General features: G+C 36.4%; 1 protein-coding gene and 1 long non-coding RNA gene across 2 annotated transcripts in view; one reads left to right on the forward strand and one right to left on the reverse strand.

Moving 5' to 3' along the window:
- LOC309610486 overlaps window positions 1-12,925 on the forward strand; it is a 38,475-nt gene extending 25,550 nt beyond the window's left edge. Inside the window, exon 2 of the long non-coding RNA XR_014233983.1 lies at window positions 1-12,925. This exon is cut by the window's left edge and continues 22,148 nt beyond it. This is a non-coding gene — a long non-coding RNA (uncharacterized lncRNA).
- DCC (DCC netrin 1 receptor) overlaps window positions 1-21,433 on the reverse strand; it is a 1,166,696-nt gene that overhangs the window by 246,558 nt on the left and 898,705 nt on the right. The gene's annotated exons all lie outside the window — the stretch shown is intronic.

Below are 21,433 nucleotides of genomic sequence, written 5' to 3' on the forward strand. Positions count from 1 at the left end.
TGAAAATGATGCGAATAAACAGAAAAATATACTGTACTCATGGAGTGAAAGAATTAATATTGTTAAAATAATCATACTACTCAAGACAATCTACAGATTCAATGAAATCCCTTGTCAAAATACCAAGGGCATTTTTCATAGAACTAGAACAAATAATTCTAAAATGTGTATGGAAGCACAAAGGATCCCAAATAGCCAAAACAGTCTTGAGAAAGGAAAAAAAAAAAGCTGTGGGTATCACACTCTCTTACTGCACACTATACTACAAAGCTACAGTAATTAAAACAATATGGTATTGGCACAAAAACAGACAAATAGACCAATGGAACAGAATAGAGAACCCCCAAATAAACCCATGCTTATATGATCAATAAATCTACAACAAAGGAGGCAAGAATATACAATGGGGAAAAGTCACTCTCTTAAATAAATGGTGTTGGGAAAACTGGACAGCTACATGTGTAAGAATGAAACTGGACTACTGTCTCACATCATATACAAAAATAAACTAAAAATTAATTAAAGACTTAAATGTAAATGCTGAAACCATAGAACTCTGAGAAGAAAAGTTAAGCAGTATGCTCTTTGACACTGGTCTTAGCAATTTTTTTTTTTTTTAATCTGTCACCTCAGGCAAGGGAAACAAAAGCAAATATAAACAAATGGGACTACCTCAAGCTAAAAAGCTTTTTTAGAGTGAAGGAAACCATCATCAAAATGAAAAGGCAGACTACTGAACGGGAGAAGATATTTGCAAACAGTACATCTGATAAGTGGCTAAAATCAAAACTGTAGAAAGAACTCATATAATTCAACATCAAAAAATACAAACAACTTGATTAAAAAATGGACAGAAGACCTGAATACACATTTTTCCAAAGAAGACATTCAGATGGCCAACGGACACAAGAAAAGATGCTCAACAACACTTATCATCAGGGAAATGCAAATCGAAACCACAATGAGATACCACCTCACACCTTTTAGAATGGCTGTCATCAAAAAGATAAAAAATAACAAGTGTTGGCAAGGATGTGGAGGAAAGGGAAACTTTGTGCACTGTTGGTGGGATTGTGAATTGGTGCAACCACTATGGAAAATATATGGAGGTTTCTCAAAAAATTAAAAATAGAACTACCATGTGATACAGCAATTTTATTTCTGGGTATTTACCAGAATAAAACAAAAACATTAATTTGAAAAGATATATGCACTCCAGTGTTCATCACAGCATTATTTACAACAGCCAAGTTATGGAAGCAACCTAAGTGTCCATCAACGATGAATAGATAAAGATGATGTGGTATATATAGATAATGGAATATTACTCAGTAATAAAAATTTAAATCTTTCCATTAACAGCAACATGGATGGATCTAGAATATATCATGCTAAGTAAAATTAAGTTAGATAAAGACAGAACACCTTATGATATCACTATGTGTGGAATTTAAAAAACCAACCAACCAATCAAAATAAAAACAGACTTATAGATGCAGAGAACAGATGGGTGGTTGCCAGAGGGGAGGGGGTGTCAGTTTGGGAAAAATATGTGAAAGAGATTAAATGGTACAAACCTCCAGTTATATAATAAATAAGTCACAGGGATGTAATATATAGAATATGGAATATGGTCAATAATATTATAATAACTTTGTAGAGAGACACATAGTTACTAGATTTTTGTGGGTGATCATTTCAAGATGAATGTAAATGTTAAATCACTATATAGGACATCTGAAACTAACATAATATTGTACATCAACTATATAAATAAGTAGTTGTTGAACAAATTAATAAGCATTTTAATGAAGGTTCTTTATTTAATCAAATGCATCTTCAAATCTTAGAACTTTCCTTTTCCTTGTTACCAAAATACCAAGAGCATTGCCATTGCACTTAGAAAACATATTATGGGCCTGATTTTGGCTTGCACATGCAATGAATAAAGAAACAAAAGAATGACAGAAGAGGTGATAGCTCTTGAGGATTTTGACAGAAGTTTGAAGAAAAAATGGAAGGGGCTAAAAAGTATACTTGTGAGAAAGAGAATGATTACTTAAACTCAAATGAAATAAATTGTATTGGGAAAAAAACAATTTTAATTATGGTTCTCTATAACTTCCATCAGGTGATGCCCTCAGCTTCCTGGAGTAAGAATGGGACATGCTGGGAGGAAGAGTGAAGGGAAGAAGGGAAGTGTGGAGTCCACGGTACTCAGGAGGAGGATGGGGCATGGTGGGCAGGTCATATGGTTGCATGTTGTCAAGCTGGATGCTTATGACGAAAGGTGGGCCTATAGTACTGGCAAATTTATGCTATAGTTAATGAAAAATGAATTTAAGTAAATGCCAAGCAAGTAATAATCATGGCACACATATATATTTTGGAGTAGAATTATAGATTGGAAATATATATACATATATATATATACACACACACACACACATACATACATATATATATAAACATAATGTAAATATATAAGTAGTACAGATTTATATGAATATAATTAATATAAATATATAAGTAGTATATATCTATATGAATATAATAAATTATATATATATTCTTACAGATCTTGATTACATACAATTATAATACTAGCCCATGCTTTAATTTTCCTTCTCAGTTTCTTTTTGGTATGAAGGAAGTAGTCTAGGAGAACTATGGAGGAAGCATAACCGAAAGGCTATCTTTTGATATTCTACTTTAAATTTACTATCTGCTCTTATTATCTATTGTCTTTGCTTTCAAAATTAGATTGAAATACTATAAAAACATCGTTAAAATAATATGGGTCAAATCAGTAAACACTTCCTTCCTAAAGCAATGTCTTTTTTTTTTTTTTTAGTTATTTTTAGTTTTTATTTTATTTCCCTAAAGCAATGTCTTAATTGAAGACATTGAGTCTGAAGTTTGAAAGAATAAAACAAAGAGAAATTAGTTCTTCTTTCTTCCCTGGAATAAATCAGAATGTACTTGTCAGTAGCCAAGCAGATGGCAACCTTTGTCTTGCCTATCCAAGTTTATCATGTTATAGCCACCCTATTGGTAAACATTTCTACTCTTTAAACTCAAGATTTATCTTATTCATGAATTCTGGCTGAACTCTTTTCTTTTTGCTTTAAGGTTTATGATTCATATGAAATATTGAAATGCTTGAATAAAAATATTTCCTCACTACCGAGTTGCCTGCAGGTCAGTTGTAAAAACATTCACTTTGCAATAATTAGGTCAGTGCTGACTTACTGATTCCTTCTTTTACGTCTCCTTTTATTTTTTTGTTCATTAGCGAGTTTGGTAAAGATCAGGTGATACAGCCACTGAATATTACTGGGAAAGGCAAATGATCAGAAGTCACCAGACAACATTCGACATACATTGATTTTCTGTTTTTAGGATTAATGACTAGGGTCATTCAATGCAGTCCTTTAAATTTTGTACCCAGTGGCATTTATTTAATTAGAAGTCTTTCTTGCTATTTGCACATATTTGATAACATGAGGCTAAGTACTATCGCCTGTGCGTCTTATATCTTAGAGAAGAAAATAGAATCCTTATTTCACTTTGTTGTTTCTCACCTCAAAGCACACAAATATTTTAAACATGGGTCTGAAAGCAGGGGATAGTAGGAAGGGTATGGAGACATGCTAATGTGCAGAAATGATTAAATTTTAATGTTCCACATTTATATACCACTTTAGTATAATAAACTCCAAAGATATTAAATAACTTTTCTCTTTGATTTCCGCATCCTGCAAATGAGGACACAGAGGCAAAGTTACTCTTGGTTCTTTGGGTATGGATTATACAAGTTGTTAATTTTCTAAATCTCTATTTCAGAAACATTCTACAAGAATGTGTTAGCTTATCTGGGGGAAGATGTGTTAAGGGATAAGAGAGGAGATGACACTCAAGCTACTGGTCCTATTCATCAGATGCTCCTGTCTAGAGAGAAGACAGCCTTGAAGTGGGCAGGCCTGGGTTTAAATCCCATTTACTGCCACTTAGCCATGTGACACACCATGCTTTTAACTGCTTTATAAGTTGTAATTTTAAAACAAATAAACACACATAAGATAAAACTACCAGAAAATAGTAACCTCACAGGAAGCTCGAGAGAATTAACATAGGATACTATTTATCAAAGTGAGGCATGTTGTAAGTGGCAAATAAAGCCATTTCTTCCCCTTGCACAGTTGTCAATGTTCCTGTAAAGGCTGAGGAGAAACTGAAATAATTCTCTAAAATGAGTATGTGTGTTTCCACTTTGAAAGTATTTTACCCAAGTTATAGTTCTCCCACTTCTCTTTATTCTACCCCAGCTGGATGTGTAGAAGATTTCAGAGTCCTATTTGGGGCTTTTAATTAACTATGTGTAGTAATCTGAAGTAAAGTTTTCTGAGAATTCTACTGTAATGACCAGTCTTGTGAATTCTGGTGGCATACTGGTAAATTGGATCTCTGACAGAAAAAACCCCACAGGTAGTATTTGCCAATTTCAGTGAGTCAATACTTCCACCATGGTCAATTTCAAGCCACCGATGATTTAATAACCATGCTGCAAAATTCCTGAATATTTAACAATTGGCTCTAGTGAGTCTGTCCCAACCATCTCCAACACATATCAAAAACGAATATGAAGCCAGTTTGCCAACAAAAAGCCTCAAGTCCAGAAGACAGAATGGGACAAATTTGCATGGAGTACATTAAAATTGACTGCAAAATCCTTGGGGGAAGGCCTTTGTCTGATTCAAAGTTTTAATCTCCTGCACTACTTAGGAATCAAGAAATATTTATAGATGGAAAGGCCGAAACTCAGATGGCCACACAATAGATTTTTGTCTGTGTTGGTCTGATAGAGTTAATCTGAATTTCTATTAAATATCAGAAAAAATGACATGACATTAAATTTAGAATGAAATCATTAAATTATAACTTAAGCCTAGCCCTAGCTTGCTGGTAACTGAAAAACTAAGATCTTGAAAATATATCAAAAAATTGAAAGTCTATGGCAAACAATATATGCTTTGTAGCTATATTTAAGAATTTCTATATTGCTTTTAATTACACAGTGATGGCCACATACTGCATCATGGTGCAAACATTTAAAAAGCTGGTTTCTTATGAAATTGCAGAAGTTCAAGATTCTGATGATCCCCCAAGCAACCCAACTTATTCCAAGAGAACATTTGGCTATGTCTCAGGCTTTTCTGAGGAAAAGTCCTACAAGAAGAAAGGACTGCACGTTGCTACTTTTTCTCTCTATAGATGCATATAAATATGGAATATCAAATTATAAAGTAGTTGACCTTTTAGGTTAAGCTGTATGAAATGGCCAATAATCAATTGTTTTTGACCTCCAAAAATGGTAATTTCATACAGTTCAGATGAATAAAATGGTTTTTACTCCTTACCTAGTCCAACCCTTTCAGGCTTTAAGGAAATAGAAGCCTCAAGGACATTTTAGATGTTTTAATTGAGATGTGTCAGAAATTTTTCATAATGGCAGTATTATGAACCAAAAATAAGGTTTGCTCAATTTTTCAAACATGTTAAATAACATTAGCTTTGAGAGAGAAAAACATGTTTCATACCAGAGGACAATTTTCAAAGAGGAACACACCAGTGTTGGAAACTTGGCAGCTGTATAAATAAAACAAAGGAAGTTCATAGGAAAAAGCAGAATTCCCCATAAGTTCAGAGTGTGCTCTTTCATCCTACCCAAAAATCTTCACAAAGAAATTTAAGTCAGATGGACATTTAAAGGTTTGAAAATAGAAACCAGATTTGGTATGATAATGTGGGACAACCCTCTTCAGCAACTTCCTGAACATTTTGTGTTCTCAATATACTGTTCCAAACAACAACAATGATGAAACCCAGAAAAATCTCTAAAATGTAAACAGTAATGAGAGTCTAGGCTATTGAATCAATCCAATTTTGGGAAAGAAAATAAATATTGAATCTAAATGCCTGTAGAATATAAAAATAGTAGTTTGCATATGATAAGATGGTATCTCCTGCGATCCAACTTTTATGCTTTATAGTCATTTATTCAATAAGCAAGAGGCAGTGTCATGAAAAGATGAATCCACAGGCTTCTAAAACAGCCTAGGTTTGAATATCAGTTTTAACACTTACCAGCTGTGAGTTCTTGGGTACAAGTCACTTACCTCCTCTGTCCCTCACTTCCCCCATCTACACAATGGGAATAACAACACCAAACGAGGCAACAGATGTAAAGCCCTGATGAGGGCACTATTCCAAATGGCTGTGCCAGGCTAAATGCCGAGTCCAAAAGTGAGTTCTCAACAGAAAGGGATTGATGTTAATTATGTTAAGGAGAAATGATAGAGTCACGTCATGGGGGAATTTTTTCCTTTACTTTAGAAGGACTTTTGAAAACTACCAACAGAAGAGGAGAGGGAACAGAAGCAGAAAAGGAAGTGCAAGAAAAAGAAGCTGCTTTAGCTCTACCACATTAACGCAGAAACAGTAAATATTAATTGTGGGTCAACTAAAGGTGTCAGCGTAACCCTTTATAATAAGGCTCGTTATTGCACAGAATAGATGTAGATGGTATGGTGCATTAAATTCACATTGCACCCATATAAGAATCAGGTAGAACACCTTGCTATGGCAATGTTACTCCGCAAAGTAAATATTAGTTCCAATCTGAAAGAAAATTGTTCTCTCCATGTAAAGGAAAATCTAGTCTTTTCTTGAAAATGAGATCAACACATGCTCCCACATCCTAGTCCCATATAGTTCCCAAGTATGTGAATGAAAAAGCCATGAGGTTAACTATTCAGATGTTTTATTATACATAATGCCAAATATCTGCATGCCTGTATTTGTACCCAGATGGTGTTATATATACACTATTTGTCTAGTCATATGACTGTGAATAGTTTTAGATTTTTGCTCTTTACTAAAAAATTCCATTAATACTTAAGAGAAAGCCATACTTGTCTCTGTTCTTCTTTCAAAGGAAAAGAAAAACAAAATAGCTGTTGCAATTCCAATTATTTATATAAGTACAGAATATCTAACTATGAAACAAAACTCATAGTCATTATTATTTCTCAAAAAAGCAGAAATATTACAGCCAAGATCCTGGAACATGCCATTCTCTTTCTCTCTGGATGCTTGTGTGGGAAGTTTTCAGCAGCAGAAAATTGCTGTCACATGGACTATACCATAGTTGGTGGCTTTACAAATGTGTGGAGCAGCCCAGAGTCCCGCTGGCCATAAATATGCCAGTTCTCTGAGCTGAGCCCTGTGGAGTTGAGGTTTTCTGTAGAGTAAGAGCTTTATTTCTCCAAATGATTAAAGAAGCACTTGGGCAGAGTCCACTGAAAAATGGAAGATTTCACTGGGAGATGAGCTCACCAATTTGCTGCTCAACTGTATTACAAAGATTGCAACGAGAGGAGAGCGCAGGGCAGGGAAACAATTCTTTAACATCTCTGTCAGAAATGGAATGAGGCAAACCCATTCCACAGGATTTTCTGATTTTGTCAAAATTATATCTGCTGTCAAGTCAACTATTAGAATGTTGAAGCAGTAGTAAAATTGACGGTGCTGGATGAAAACTCAGGTTGTGATTGCATTTGGCAAGCAAATGTGGTGAGTAAACAGAATAATAAGCAACACGGGATCATCCTCATTCAACCCGAAGACAAAGTAAATGAGACTCTATGAGACTGCTGAGGGAGGTGACTGGCTGGGAGTCCCACTCTGTAGAAGACGCAGGCTGAGCTGAATCCAGTGGTCCAATGGCAAAGTAGGCTTACAATTCTCTTCCTGGCTCATGTTTACTGCAGACATTTAAGGTGCATGGTGAGTCTTTCAGTGGCTTGGGCTGTTGTCTGTAATGAAATGTACCTGGTAAAATAATGATCCATCCAGAGTCTCCACGTCTCCCAATAGCCAATTCGAAGAACATACACAGTTTAATCAAATCCACTCTAAGAGCATCCAATACAGAGTCAGCCCAAATCTCCAAAAAGACTGGTGTTTGACTCTTTGGCCACCTGTATCCCTCAAATTCCATTTTTTGCCTTTGTTTCCTAAATCCCTCAGACAGATAAGTCTCGATTGGCTCTTGTTTTAAAGGAAAAGCATGGATCTGTCTACCTCATTTCTACTCTAACGGTGATCTCATAGACCTACCAGAGATGATAAAAGTATCTAAAAAAATGTATTGTTTGTAGTAATTTATAAAGAAGCATTAAATATTAACATTTGGGAAGTTAAAATTAATTTCTAGATGTGTGTTGAAAGTACTCTATTTCTTTGTTTATATTTTCAAAGTAGTTTGCATGCATTTAGATGGCCACATTCTAATTCTCTTATTATCTGACTGCCCTTTTCTTCATTGCCTCTTCTTTTTCTAGTACCTAGCACTGATTATGTTAGGTTTGATCTTAGGTCCTTTATTTCTATCATTCCACATCCTCTGTAGGTGACTGTTTTTAAATCAGTTTCCATGTCTTCAACTATAACCATCAATAGGTGCCTAGCAAAGCTACAGCCCTGGTTCCAATACTGACCCAAGTCCCAGAAAAAAATTTCTAACTGCTTTATCAACATCTTAACCTCAAGGTTTCATAGTACATTAAACACAGATGTCAAAGATCGTATTTATTCCTAGTGTAATCCCACCATCATTTTTGGCTCTTTCCTCTCCCAAACTTCTTTATACCCAAGCAGACATGAAGTCCTATTGGTTTTATTTTTTGGGTATATCTCAGACTCATCCTTCCTTTCCATTTGCATGATCATCACCCTGGTTTAGCTCTAATCATCTCTCATTTGATCCACATCAATAAACTCCAGCTGGTCCATAACTTTATGGGATCCCATGGCCATTAGGCATGTCCTAGCATAGAAAGGTCACTGAGGAAAGGAGGACATTTAGAGTAATTTGGTATTGTTCTTACTTTCCAAGGAATTCAGAAGAACTGAATTACTATTTATTGACTCCAATCAAAACAAAATAAGGGGAATGGAAGGTAAACTAGAATTCATTTCTGATCTGTCTAAAGACAGATTGTGATATTAGAAAATATTTAAAACTTGGAAATAAGAAAAAAAAAGACAGGTGACTTTTTTCATGGTGATTTAACAGGTCAATACAAAGATCATTATCCAGGGGAATGCACTTCATTAAACTTACTATTTACTATTGATCAAAGGACCCTAACTTAGTGAAGTTATAGGTTAACTTGTAGATTTTCTGTCCGGTAGAAATACATACAATTTCTGTTCAGAAGGGAAGAAAATTTCAAAATTTATAGTTTATTACCCCAGTGAACATTAACCAATTTCATAACTCTCCTAGCAATTTTATTCTAACATTCCTTTATTAAAGTGCCCATAAATACCAGCCTTGCCATCTTCCTAGTTCTGTCACTAATTAATGAGATGAATAAAATGTTTGATAAGTTCATTTTATATTTATATGGGACTCATATTTTTAATTTTTTGAAAGTTATGCTTTACCAGTGGCTTAAAATAACCGATTCTTAAGAAAACTTGCCTTAACTCATGAAGAGGGTATTTGCATTGCTGATATAATAGAAAGGGAGAAAAACTATTATAGTTTGATTTTAAAAAATTAAAGTCAATAAAATCTGGTCATACACATTACTAGTGATTTGTATCTACCATCATATTTTCTCTAGAGACACCAGACCTACCTGAAAAGCAAAACCGACAGGAAATTAAACAGAAGAGCCCTTCACTAGTGCCACTTGATTTTTTAGTGCGTTGTTCACTGCACTGTCATGACCAATTTTTCAAAATAGCTGTTTTTTACTTGACTAAAATGGCAAAGTCTTTGGCAAAAGCTTTTTGCTCCAGTTTTTCTGTGCTACACTGCAATACAATGAACTTAAAGGAAGCCAGCAAAAGGGTTGAATGAAAGGACTACCAATTGAAAACCAATGAAAGAGAACACTTTTTCTCTGTGACATGTTTAGTCAGACTGTAGAATTTAGGGCCAGGGGAGATCATACAGTTGATTGAATCTTCCAAAGGTCAGTATAATTTTGTAGTCATTGTAATGATGACTGAGAGGGAAAAAGACCGTGAACACTTCTCTGTTCTACTGTACAATAATCTTTACTTTCTTATGACTTGTATAGCAGTGATAGCCTTAAGTTCAGACTCCCACCGTTGACTAAATAATTGTTCTCTATGAGTTTTTGGAATGTATGTTTTATCTCCTACAATAAGAAGGCAATCACAGTCTCAACTAATTTCACAGTTCTGCAAAGTTGAGATCTTTCTTGTACTTTCTATGCATTCCTCACTGTCTTGAGAATGCACTAGAGGTATCAAACACTAATTATCTTTATTTGTTTTGATTGGCAATTTGAAATTTTTAGTGCAGTTGGGTTTTCCAGCTAGAGAACAAGATTTGGGAGTTGCAGCCTTGCGGCAGAAAGAGTTCTCTTCTGCCTTTTAGAATATACCGTACCCAAGATGCAATTGCCTGGGACTCAATGCTTTACACACTGTAACGTGCAAAACAATCACCAGGAGAATCTTGGTAAATGCAGATTTGGATTCAGGTGGATGAATCTGAAGTTTGAGACTATCTTTCTAACAAGATCCTAGGTGTTGCTGAAGTTCATGCTGCTGCCAAGAGACCACACTTTGACCAACAAAGGCTTAGAGAGTTTGTTCTAAAAGTAAATGGCAATCCATTTTAGGTTTCCAGTTCCTGAATAAAATCAGGAAGCATAGCCATCTGTAATGGGTAGGAGTTCAACTGAGCGTTTCAAACTAAACCTTCCTTATTTCACTGAAAATAATATGATTTTGAAAATCCAAACTAACATTAGGAGATCTGTCTAATCTCTTTAACAACTTGTACTGACACCTTTGCCCATAAAGAAAACACTTCATCTTCTTAGCTTGGCATCCAAGGCTCTTTATAAACTTTACTTAAACTACTATCCAATCATATCTCTCCCTTCTCCACTCACCAGATGCCCTTATACACCTGCTACACATATTTATTTGCTGCTCCTTATTCTTGTACGGTTTTAGTGAACAATTCCCCCCTACCTGGAAAGTATTTCTTCTACTTCTCCACCACCCCTTTTCCATCTTTAATATTGGTTCAAATGTTACATCCTCCTTAAAGTTTCCCTTAATCCTCTTCTTCCCCTAAATTTCCACTTAGAGGTAATTGCTCCTCCTCCTGTGCTCCTACAGAATTTGGGCTATATACACAATTATATTGAAGCAAATAATACTGTCGTTAAAACCACAGTCTCTGGAGACAGACAGGCATGAATTTATTCAATTGGTTCAATTCTGACATCTGTGCACCATAGAGGTTACCAAAGACAGCATCCTTGCCTCAAGGAACTTACATTCTGCTATGAGGAAACAAACATATAGATACAAAAGACAATTTAAATTATATATATGTTCTGTGAAGAAGAAAGATTAGGGTAAAAAGACTGAGAGCAATGGTGGGAGAGAGGGGATGCTGTTTTAGCTTGGAGGTTGGCTTATGTCTTTCTGAGGAAGCGATATTCATGTTTTCTGAGACCTGAATGAGATGTGGGTGCAAGTCTGAAGATCCGGAGGAAAGCTGTCCCGTGCTGGAGGAGCAGCAAGTGCGAAGATCCTCGGGACTAAAGAAGGCATATTTGATTACTGACATGTCAGATGCTGAAGGAAATATAGGAGGCAGATGAGGGGCAAACAGAAAGGGAGAAACAGAGCAAAACCAGAAAGAAGTGATGCTATCACGGCTAGCAACAAGAGTCCAAGACCAAACAGAAAGTATTAGAAAAAAGAAGAGCCATAATTGCTCCAAAAAAAGGCCTGAGAATTGCTCAGCCATAAAAAAGAATGAAATCATGCCATTTGCAGCAACATGGATGGACCTAGAGATTATCATACTAAGTGAAGTAAGTCAGAGAAAGACAAATATATGATATCACTTATATGTGATATCTAAAAAATGATACAAATGAACTATTTACAAAACAGAAACAGACTCACAGACTTAGAAAAACACTTATGGTTACCAAATGGGAAAGGTGGGGGGAGGGATAAATTAGGAGGTTGGGATTAACATATACACACTACTATATATAAACTAGATAATCAATAAGGACCTACTGTATAGCACAGGGAACTCTACTCAGTATTCTGTAATAACTTATACGGGAAAAGAATCTGAAAAAGAATAGATATATGTATATGTATAACTAAATCACTTTGCTGTACACCAGAAATTAACACAACATTGTAAATTAATTATACTCCAATATAAAATTAAAATGAAAAAAAACAAAAACAAAAACTCTGAGATTCTTTCCACCTGCCCCTCTCCACCACTAAAGAGAATCTGTGACAAAGAAGGTCAAATACTTAAGTACACTTTGGGTTTCCCACCCAAGATCTTTAATGGGTCTGGTCTGGAATGCAAAAAATAAAAATAATAAATAAAATCTAGTCTACACTGACAACTCACTGATATGCACTCAGTGTTGAAGACAGCATTCCACGGGATATATTTTCCTCTGCTACAGATCCAGCTCAGTGTTTCAGTCTCCTGCAGTCAGAGATTCCAGGTATGTCAGCATCAGCAGCACCTTTTGAAGGCTACAGTTTCTGCTGGTACCATATGTAATCCCCAGTCCCACTGGGATCATGACACATGATTAAAAACAGATATGCAAACTGTGTGACATCCTCAGTGCCCCATACACTTACTTGAAGGGATATTTAAACTTGCAGCTGTAGTTCAACACCACTGATGGTCACTGTGAACCATTACAAAGAACGTGGCCATTTGCTTGTGCCTAAAAGGAGGAATCAGAACTAGAATGTATGACCACGTGGGGAACTGCATACATTTGTGCATTGACCTACAGCTAAACCTTAATGTGTTTGTGTGTCTGTTCATTGCTTTCAGCATTTTAAGACATCCAAACACTACTCCCAACTTTTTCCTGTGCATGTGAAACATGAAAATTACTCAACTTTGTAAATATGTGAATTTTTTTTTTTTTTTTTAATTTACATGGACTCATTTTTGGTCTTTTTACTGCTCTTCTCAGTGTTATTCAATAAACTTGCATTTTGGAAAAAAAAAAAACACATGTAATGACAGCATATGGCAATCTATGTCATTGACAACCTTTACAAAAATAGCATTGCCTACTACAGGAAGTTTGCTCCAAACAGGATGAAAAGTGAACTTGAGGATGTAGAACTGTAGCTTGATTATGGGATTCTGGATGATTCAGAACATCGAGATGCCTTTAATTTAGCCTCTACACACCACCCATGATTGATGTAACATGTTATTATTCTTCCATAGAAGTGATGGGACTTCCCTGGTGGTGCAGTGGTTAAGAATCCGCCTGCCAATGCAGGGGACACGGGTTCGATCCCTGGTCTGGGAAGATCTCACATTCAGTGGAGCATGCCGTGTGCCACAATTACCGAGCCTGCGTTCTAGAGCCCGCGAGCCACAACTACTGAGCCCGTGTGCCACAACTACTGAAGCCAGCGTGCCTAGAGCCCATGCTCCGCAACAAGAGAAGCCACTGCAATGAGAAGCCTGCGCACCTCAACGAAGAGTAGCCCCCGCTTGCTGCAACTAGAGAAAGCCCGCACACAGCAACAAAGACCCAACACAGCCAAAAATAAATAAAATAAAATAAATTTATTTTAAAAAGGGGGGGGCTAATGGCCCTCTCATCATGCTCACTGAATTATGTGGGGACTTTCAATTAACCAATATAAATTTATATAGCTATGATTTATTTAAAATTTAAGGAAATACATGATGGTGTCTTTGAAAAGTTAGAGCATAGTTTTCTCCTGTTTTGCCCCATCCTCCACCTCCTTTTTCATTTTAAATACATTTGGAAAAATTCCTTTTAAATTTATCTTGCAGCTTGTCAATGATGCCTCTCTTTTCCACATCCCTTAATTAACTCTTTTCCTCAGGCTTGCCTGGGGCCCTATTGATTTCTCTCTCCTGCATAGTATTATCAGTGGCAAGGATCTGCTTCCTTATGGCTGTGGAGCATATGTGCTGGTGCCTCACAGAGGCTCCAGGGCCACATGTGGGATGTGTGGACTCAATTGCAATAACTTACTAGGACAAGCGGAGTGAGCCCTTAAAGTATTGCTGAGTTGAAAAGAACTTTCTTATTGAAGTAACTGAGGTTAAAAAAAAAAAAAATAGTAGAAATAGATATGATGCGAAGAGATAAATTATGGTGGAAAAAAAGATGTAATGTGTAGAAGAACAATATTTTCAATGGCAAGGAAACCCAGTAAAACAAACCCAGAATTTATTTGCAAATAGATAGCTCTCAGGCAACATGTATGAAATTTAATATTTAATATTTTAAAGTGGAAATCAGTACCACATGATTTTTCTTGACACAACTATTAATTGAATAATTTGAGGGTTTTTTTTTTTTTAAAGGATTTTAACGACATTTGCTCTTTCAAACCTAACCAGGTCATAATTTGCTAATCCTACCCATCACGTTTCATTTGACTGAAATCATTCAATGCAGTCATTTAGCTACTATTAATATGTGGTGAATCAGGTCAGATATTGAGTACCCTGGTTTAGGAAACTGCATCAACCACCGATGGTAAGAGCACAAAAAGGACAATTCTCAACCTAACAAGAATTCAGAGGCTCCTGTGTAATTTCTTATTACAAAAAAAAAAAAAAAAAAAAAAATCATAAGGTGAATTATTATTCATAAGAGCTCATGCTTTCAGCTCTATGGGACTAAGTGCGATTACGATATCTTAAATATAATCGCAGCATCACTATATTTAATTTACATCTCTGTACCACTTGTCTGCATGTGGCTGATCTTGCTGCTCTTGAAAATGCAGGAATAATCAAGCTAAATTATTTCCATTTACTAATGGATCATTATCCCTCTTTTACTATTTGCTATTGACTCATAATCAAGGTTTGGATCCAATCAATAATTGTGTTCTTTCCTCTCCAGGTTAATTTATATCTCTATGTCTGTGTTAAGCCTTTTATTTATTTCCATATGAATTATCATTCCTAGAAAATCATATATAACTTTTTGGTGACATTTAAATACTCTTTAAGAGAACAGCTTTGCTGAAACAATCAAAAGATGGCATAATTATTTGAATCTTGTTTTCTAATGAAAACATTAAGAAGTAAATATTGCTACCTCAGTCCAGCACGAGGCACTAAATACTCTTACACTGACAAAGATATTTTGAAAATTATGCAAAGGCTAGAGTTACACTGCAGTGTTTAGAATTGTGTTTGGCCCAGAGCAAACACCCTATAAACAGTTGCTGAATGAATAAATGACTGAACAACTAAATTAGTAATTAATTCTATGAGGAAATAAAAATGATCTGATATATGAACAAATGTGACATACGTTGATCCATTACCAATGTATCCTACCTGTTAGGATCGTTTTGTAATGATAACTAGGAGAAAAAAAGCATATATCTTTGAAAGGACATTTTGGCAAAGAATTACAATGGATATTTCCTTCAGAAAGGATGTGTTTCAAAACTCAAACCTGATATCATTCTCTGATGGGAATAATCATTGATCAAACATAATTTTACATGGAAGAATACAATTTATGATTTGCTGTAGTCTTGAAAAATTTCATGAATGAATCCTATATTTTCCCTTATTGTGAATCTGAAAAATAGGCTAGGGAAAACCCACTCTACTTCCTGGACTTTTTCGACCTAAAGCTAAATGAACACACTATCTGATTAACTCAGCTAAACAGGCATGTACTAAATGGATTCAGATTGGTCAAATTGGTTGCTTACCTGAATTAACTACTTGTTTAAACAAATTAACCAGTCAATTCTGCCAAAATACTAAGTCTCCTATTCCTGTAATGAAGGACCAGTCACTCTGAAGCAGGGAAGATATAATTAAAACATTTTATCACAACACAGCAAACTGGGCAAGACCGGTGTGAAGTTAATGGAGTGTACACAAATGGTCTTTTCCTAAAAAGAAGCTTTAAATGATAATAAGTTGCCATGTCCATTAACTATAAAAACAGGCAAGAAGACAAAAGAGTCACTGATCTTTTATTATTCCATAGCGATTCTAACTTAGGCAGACAAGGGGAGACACTTTGGCAGGCAACCTAAAAAATGGAGCCCGATGACTCCTACTTCTTGATATTTATGCCCTGTGTAAGCCCCTCCCCGAGGGTCTGGGCTGGACCTACTGACTGCTTCCAACAAATGGAATATAGGAAAAGCGATGCTTATAAAAATACTCTGGCTTCTGTCTTGAGTTGCCTTCTCTCGCTGGCTTGCTCTAAAGGAAGTCAGCTGCCATGTTGTGACCTGCCCTATGGAGAGGTCCATGGGGCAAGGAACTGATGTCTCTGGCCAACACCAGCAGTACCTTGGCAGTGCCAATTGCCATGCATGTGAGGTTTGAAGCAGATCCTCCCTAGTCAAGCTTGGAGATGAGACCACAGCTCGAGTCATACTTGATGACAGCCTTGTGAGAGACCTTGAGTTAGAGACATTCAGTTGAGCTGTGCCTAGATTCCTGACTCACAGAAACTGGGAAATAATACATGCTTGCTGCTTTAAGCCACTAAGTTTTGGGATAATTTGTTATGCACTGATAGATAACTATTACACATTGCTTCCTTCACTCCTTAAGGAGTGATATAATTAAAAATCACCTTCAGGGCTTCCCTGGTGGCGCAGTGGTTGAGAATCCGCCTGCCAATGCAGGGGACACGGGTTCGAGCCCTGGTCTGGGAAGATCCCACATGCCGCGGAGCAACTGGGCCCGTGAGCCACAACTACTGAGCCTGCACGTCTGGAGCTCGTGCTCCGCAACAAGAGAGGCCGCGACAGTGAGAGGCCCGCGCACCGCGATGAAGAGTGGCCCCCGCTCGCTGCAACTAGAGGAAGCCCTCGCACAGAAACGAAGACCCAACACAGACAAAAAGAAAGAAAGAAAGAAAGAAGCTTTCATTAAAATAAAAAAAAAAAAGAACGTTATTCTTGTTATATGTCAATTATACCTCAATAAAGCTGGGGGAAAAAAACAATACTATTCTTCTCTTCTAGAAGCTTCCTTCCCCTTCAACATTATAAGCCTCAATCTATTCTAATGCCAACCATTCTCCAGGCCAAACTCAAGGATGTCCCTCTCTAGAAAATACCCATCTCATAGTAAAGATGTGCTCTAGAGTCAGGTTATCCACGTATGATTTCTAGATTGGCAGAATCCAGATGGGCACTTTGGGACTGTTTCTTAACATTTCTTTGCCTTGACTTCCTCACCTGTAAAATGGGGTTAATAATAGTACCCACCAGGTGGAGCTATTATGAGAACCAAAAATATAATATGCATAGACCACTCAGCGTTGTTCCTGACACAAAGCAGGTATTCCAAAAATATTAGCTACTAATATTATGACCATTAGTATCATCACTGCTACTATTGTTAACATGCTATGCCTTTCTCTTCTCCTATTTCCTGCATGCAGGAGAATAATTTTCTCCCCTGCTTTTTCTCCTAGGACGTGGGTTGGTAATGGGGGGAGGGGACAGCACTATTTCAACCACTACCTTGGATGGAACTTTGTGCCTAAAGGTGATGACTAGGTTTTGATGTAAAACAGAACACTGCTGCTAAACTTCAGACATCAGTATGAAACCTCTTTTGATGTGGCAAATGCAGGAATGATGAATATATGTGTATTGTGAAAGTGCAATAGAGAAATTATAAACTTACATTTTCGTTAAAATCCTATTTTGTCATTTGAAACGAATACATGAAAAACACACTCATGATCTCATCAAACTGGTCAAACAAGTTAAAACATTAATCCCACATGCCTGTTCACAAGTGCATGTATATACACATGCACATGTATGTATACATACACAGACCTCCATTACCATAATAAGAAATTGGATATTTTTGGTGTGATCTCTATACGTGAGTACAACTTGCTCCTGTGAAGCCTTTCCTACTGAAACCCACTGTTCACTAGTGGACAAATATTCTTTCTTCTAAAAGCACATTTCTAGTGTAAATGACCTAGAGACTACAGTCTATAAAGAGCAATTGCCCTCTCTCTCAAGGTGGTCTTTGTAGTGTTACCTCTCCCTCCACTCCTCCATCCTCATTCCCTACAGCTCCTCTCCTCGGACCAAGTCCGGTCCTCTGTTCTCCGGCTGACACACAGTGGCAGAATCTGTGGCCAGACATCCGTTCAAGTTGTCATCTTAACGACAGAGGAAACAGAATGGAAACAAGGCTTCCTGAAATCAATGTGACAGCGTCACAATTCCCCTATAAAAACACTGCCGTTTTAAACTTGTGAGAGTTCAGCAGTTGGACAGAGATACGGATCTTGTCATTTTTTTTTTTTTAAAGCCAAATAACAAAGGGAAGGAAGAAAGGAAGGATGAGAATGGCATTGCAAATGAGCAAATTGAAGGCTGAGAAATCCTGATTAGACACATTCTTGAGAAGAGCTTATTGGATATGTAAGAAGGCATTTTATATCTTAACATTTTCCCAGGTGAAAGAAAAAGCTATTTCTTCATTTTAATCCAATGTGCCTCATAAAATAATAATTCTTTTGATTTTAAATTGTATTCATTTGGAAGGACATGTTTTCCTTCCTCCCCAAATCTATGTGAGACTACTTTAAACTCAACATATTTACCACATGTTCAATTTACATACGTATGTGTAAATCTTATTAATTCTAATTTGAATTGCTAATTTTTTTTTTTAATAAATCTGTAAAAATCAATATGCTCCAGGGTACAGAACAAATGACCCCCCCTAGAGAAAGGACCCCCACTGAGAAAAAGATCCTTTGAAAGAAAGCCAGAGACCACACTTAATACTAATCTTGTTTCTGACTAAATTTACCTCAGAGACCTGCTATAAACTCATTTTTGCTGCCTGGGTTCAAGTGGAAATCAAATATTATAGATACAATGGAAGCTCTCAGCTATCCCTAAAGTAATAAGTCTGTAATACGGTGCTCTCACAGGGGAACCTTTGAATGCTTTGAAGTGCTTACTTTTTATGTGCTTGCAAAATAACTATATCTGTGGTTATAATATAAATGAATCTTCTTCAGGTGTAACCAATCTGTGCCAGGGTGGGATTTTATTAAGTATTATACTTTGGAAATATGCTATTCACAGAACTAAATGTGTCTGAGTTATGTCCACTCAACCTGACAAATTCAAAACATGAAGTGTCACCCATTCCTCATTAACAATATTGCAGGTGTACTTGGAAATAAGCATTTGAAAATACAAGAGCCCAACACTCACAGCTCTGAATAAAGTAAGTGACAAATTTCAGGCAACTGTCAGATGTAAAATAAGAAAAAATGACCAGGAAATTTATCTAGTCTAAACCCAGTTATGAGGAAACTATGTAGTCATATTTGACAATAATATAGATGAGTTTGGGTGCTTTGCAGTTTGGGTGGTGAGTTTTGGACAATTTTTTTTTTTTTTTTAATCCTGGTTAAGGTTTTTACTCTAGCCAAAGTAATCACTTATACTCTCTAACTGATCAGTATAGCAATAAAGGTAAATAAAGGAAGTTGTTTTATAATATTCCTTTCCAAAGGAGTCCACAATACACATGTGGCTCTCCTCGGGGATATAGTCATTTTAGAATATTAAAAAGAAAATACACAATCAGTCAAGTAAGGGAAAAGCTAGTTTTAAAAGAAAGGGCACAAAAGGCACTCATCATTTGATTTTGAAAGGCAAATCAAAGTCACAGTGAGACAGATGCTACTTCACATCCACTGGGATGGGTGTAATCAAAAAGACAGTAAGTGTTGGCAAGGATGTAGAGAAATTGGAACTCTCTTACATTACTGGTGGAGTTTAAATGGTGCAGCAGCTTTGGAAGACACTCTGCCAGTTCCTCAGAAGGTTAAATACAGAATTACGATATGACCCTTATGACTCTTGGGTATGTACCCAGGAGAAACAAAACATAGGTTCACATAAAAAATCATGTATGGATATTCATAGTAGCATTATTCATTATAGTCCCAAAGTGAAAACAACCCAAATGTCCATCATCTGAAGAAAGAATAAAATGTGGTATACCCATATAATAGAATATTATTCAGCAGCCAAAAGGAATGAAGAACTGACACATGCTATAAATGGATGAACCTTGAAAACATTTTAGTAAGTAAAATAAGTCAATCACAACAGACAAAAAAATTGTTTGATTCTACTTATATGAAATGTTCAGATTAGGTAAATCCACAGACAGAAAGTAGATTTGTGGTCACCTGGGGCTGGGGGTAGAGAGGATGGTGACTGATTGCTAATGGGTACATGATAAAAATCTTCTAAAATCAGATTGTGGTGATGGTTACATAACTCTGCAAGCATACTAAAAACCATTGAATTGAGCACTTTGAAAGGGTAAATTTTATCTTGTATGAATTATATCTCAATAAAACTATTTTAAAAAGAAGAAAAAGAAAGAGCACAGGAAAGGGATCAGGAACTTTGGGTTGGGTCTCAGCTTTGCATGTTCTGAAATAAGTCTCTTAGACTCTGAGTCTCATTTTATCCTTGACATTGAAAAAAACTAAAACCAAAACCAAACAAACAATGAAAAAAAGACATACTGGATGAGATGATCTCTAGTTGCTCCAAGCTCTGCCTTTCTAAATATTCACAGAGCAACTATTATATGGTCCATGCAATAGGTGAGGAATGCAATAAAAATGTCTCCAAGATAGGACACCAAGATCAACAAAGATGCTTTGTAGAGGCACACAGAAGAGAAACAAGATAATGTAAGATCAGGTACTAAAATGTATGGTGATGATTATAAAAGAAGTAGAACTTCATGGAAATTGATTGATGTGGATCTGAGGTCACTGATCTGGTGCTTGGTTAGGATTTCAATGGGGGGAAGGAAGTGGGGAAGATGTCCCAGATTAGGAAAGAGCAGAAGCAAGCCCACAGGCAGAAACTTGCATTGTATATCCATGAGGCAGGGGCTAAAGTAGCACTCCAGTGAGAGAATCATAGGGAATAATAGGAACAGAAAGGTGGGATGAACCACAGAAGGTTTTGAAAGTCGAGTCCAGTATATTTAACAGAGGAACCTGGAAGGACAGAGGTATCACCATCAGAAAATGGATTTTTGGGAATAGGAGCCAATTTTGTTGGGGGAGATCATGAGTTCTGAGTTTGCTGTGATGGCATGGAGACCTGTAAGCCTCTGAAAGTGCCACGTAAGAGGTTAGAGCTGAGGATGTCTATTAAGAGTCATCAGCCTGAGAGCTGGGCAAGATGGCGGAAGAGTAAGACACGGAGATCACCTTCCTTCCCACAGATACAG

This window comes from Balaenoptera borealis (assembly GCF_965194805.1).
Source record: "Balaenoptera borealis genome assembly, chromosome: 14".
Lineage (NCBI taxonomy): Eukaryota > Metazoa > Chordata > Mammalia > Artiodactyla > Balaenopteridae > Balaenoptera > Balaenoptera borealis.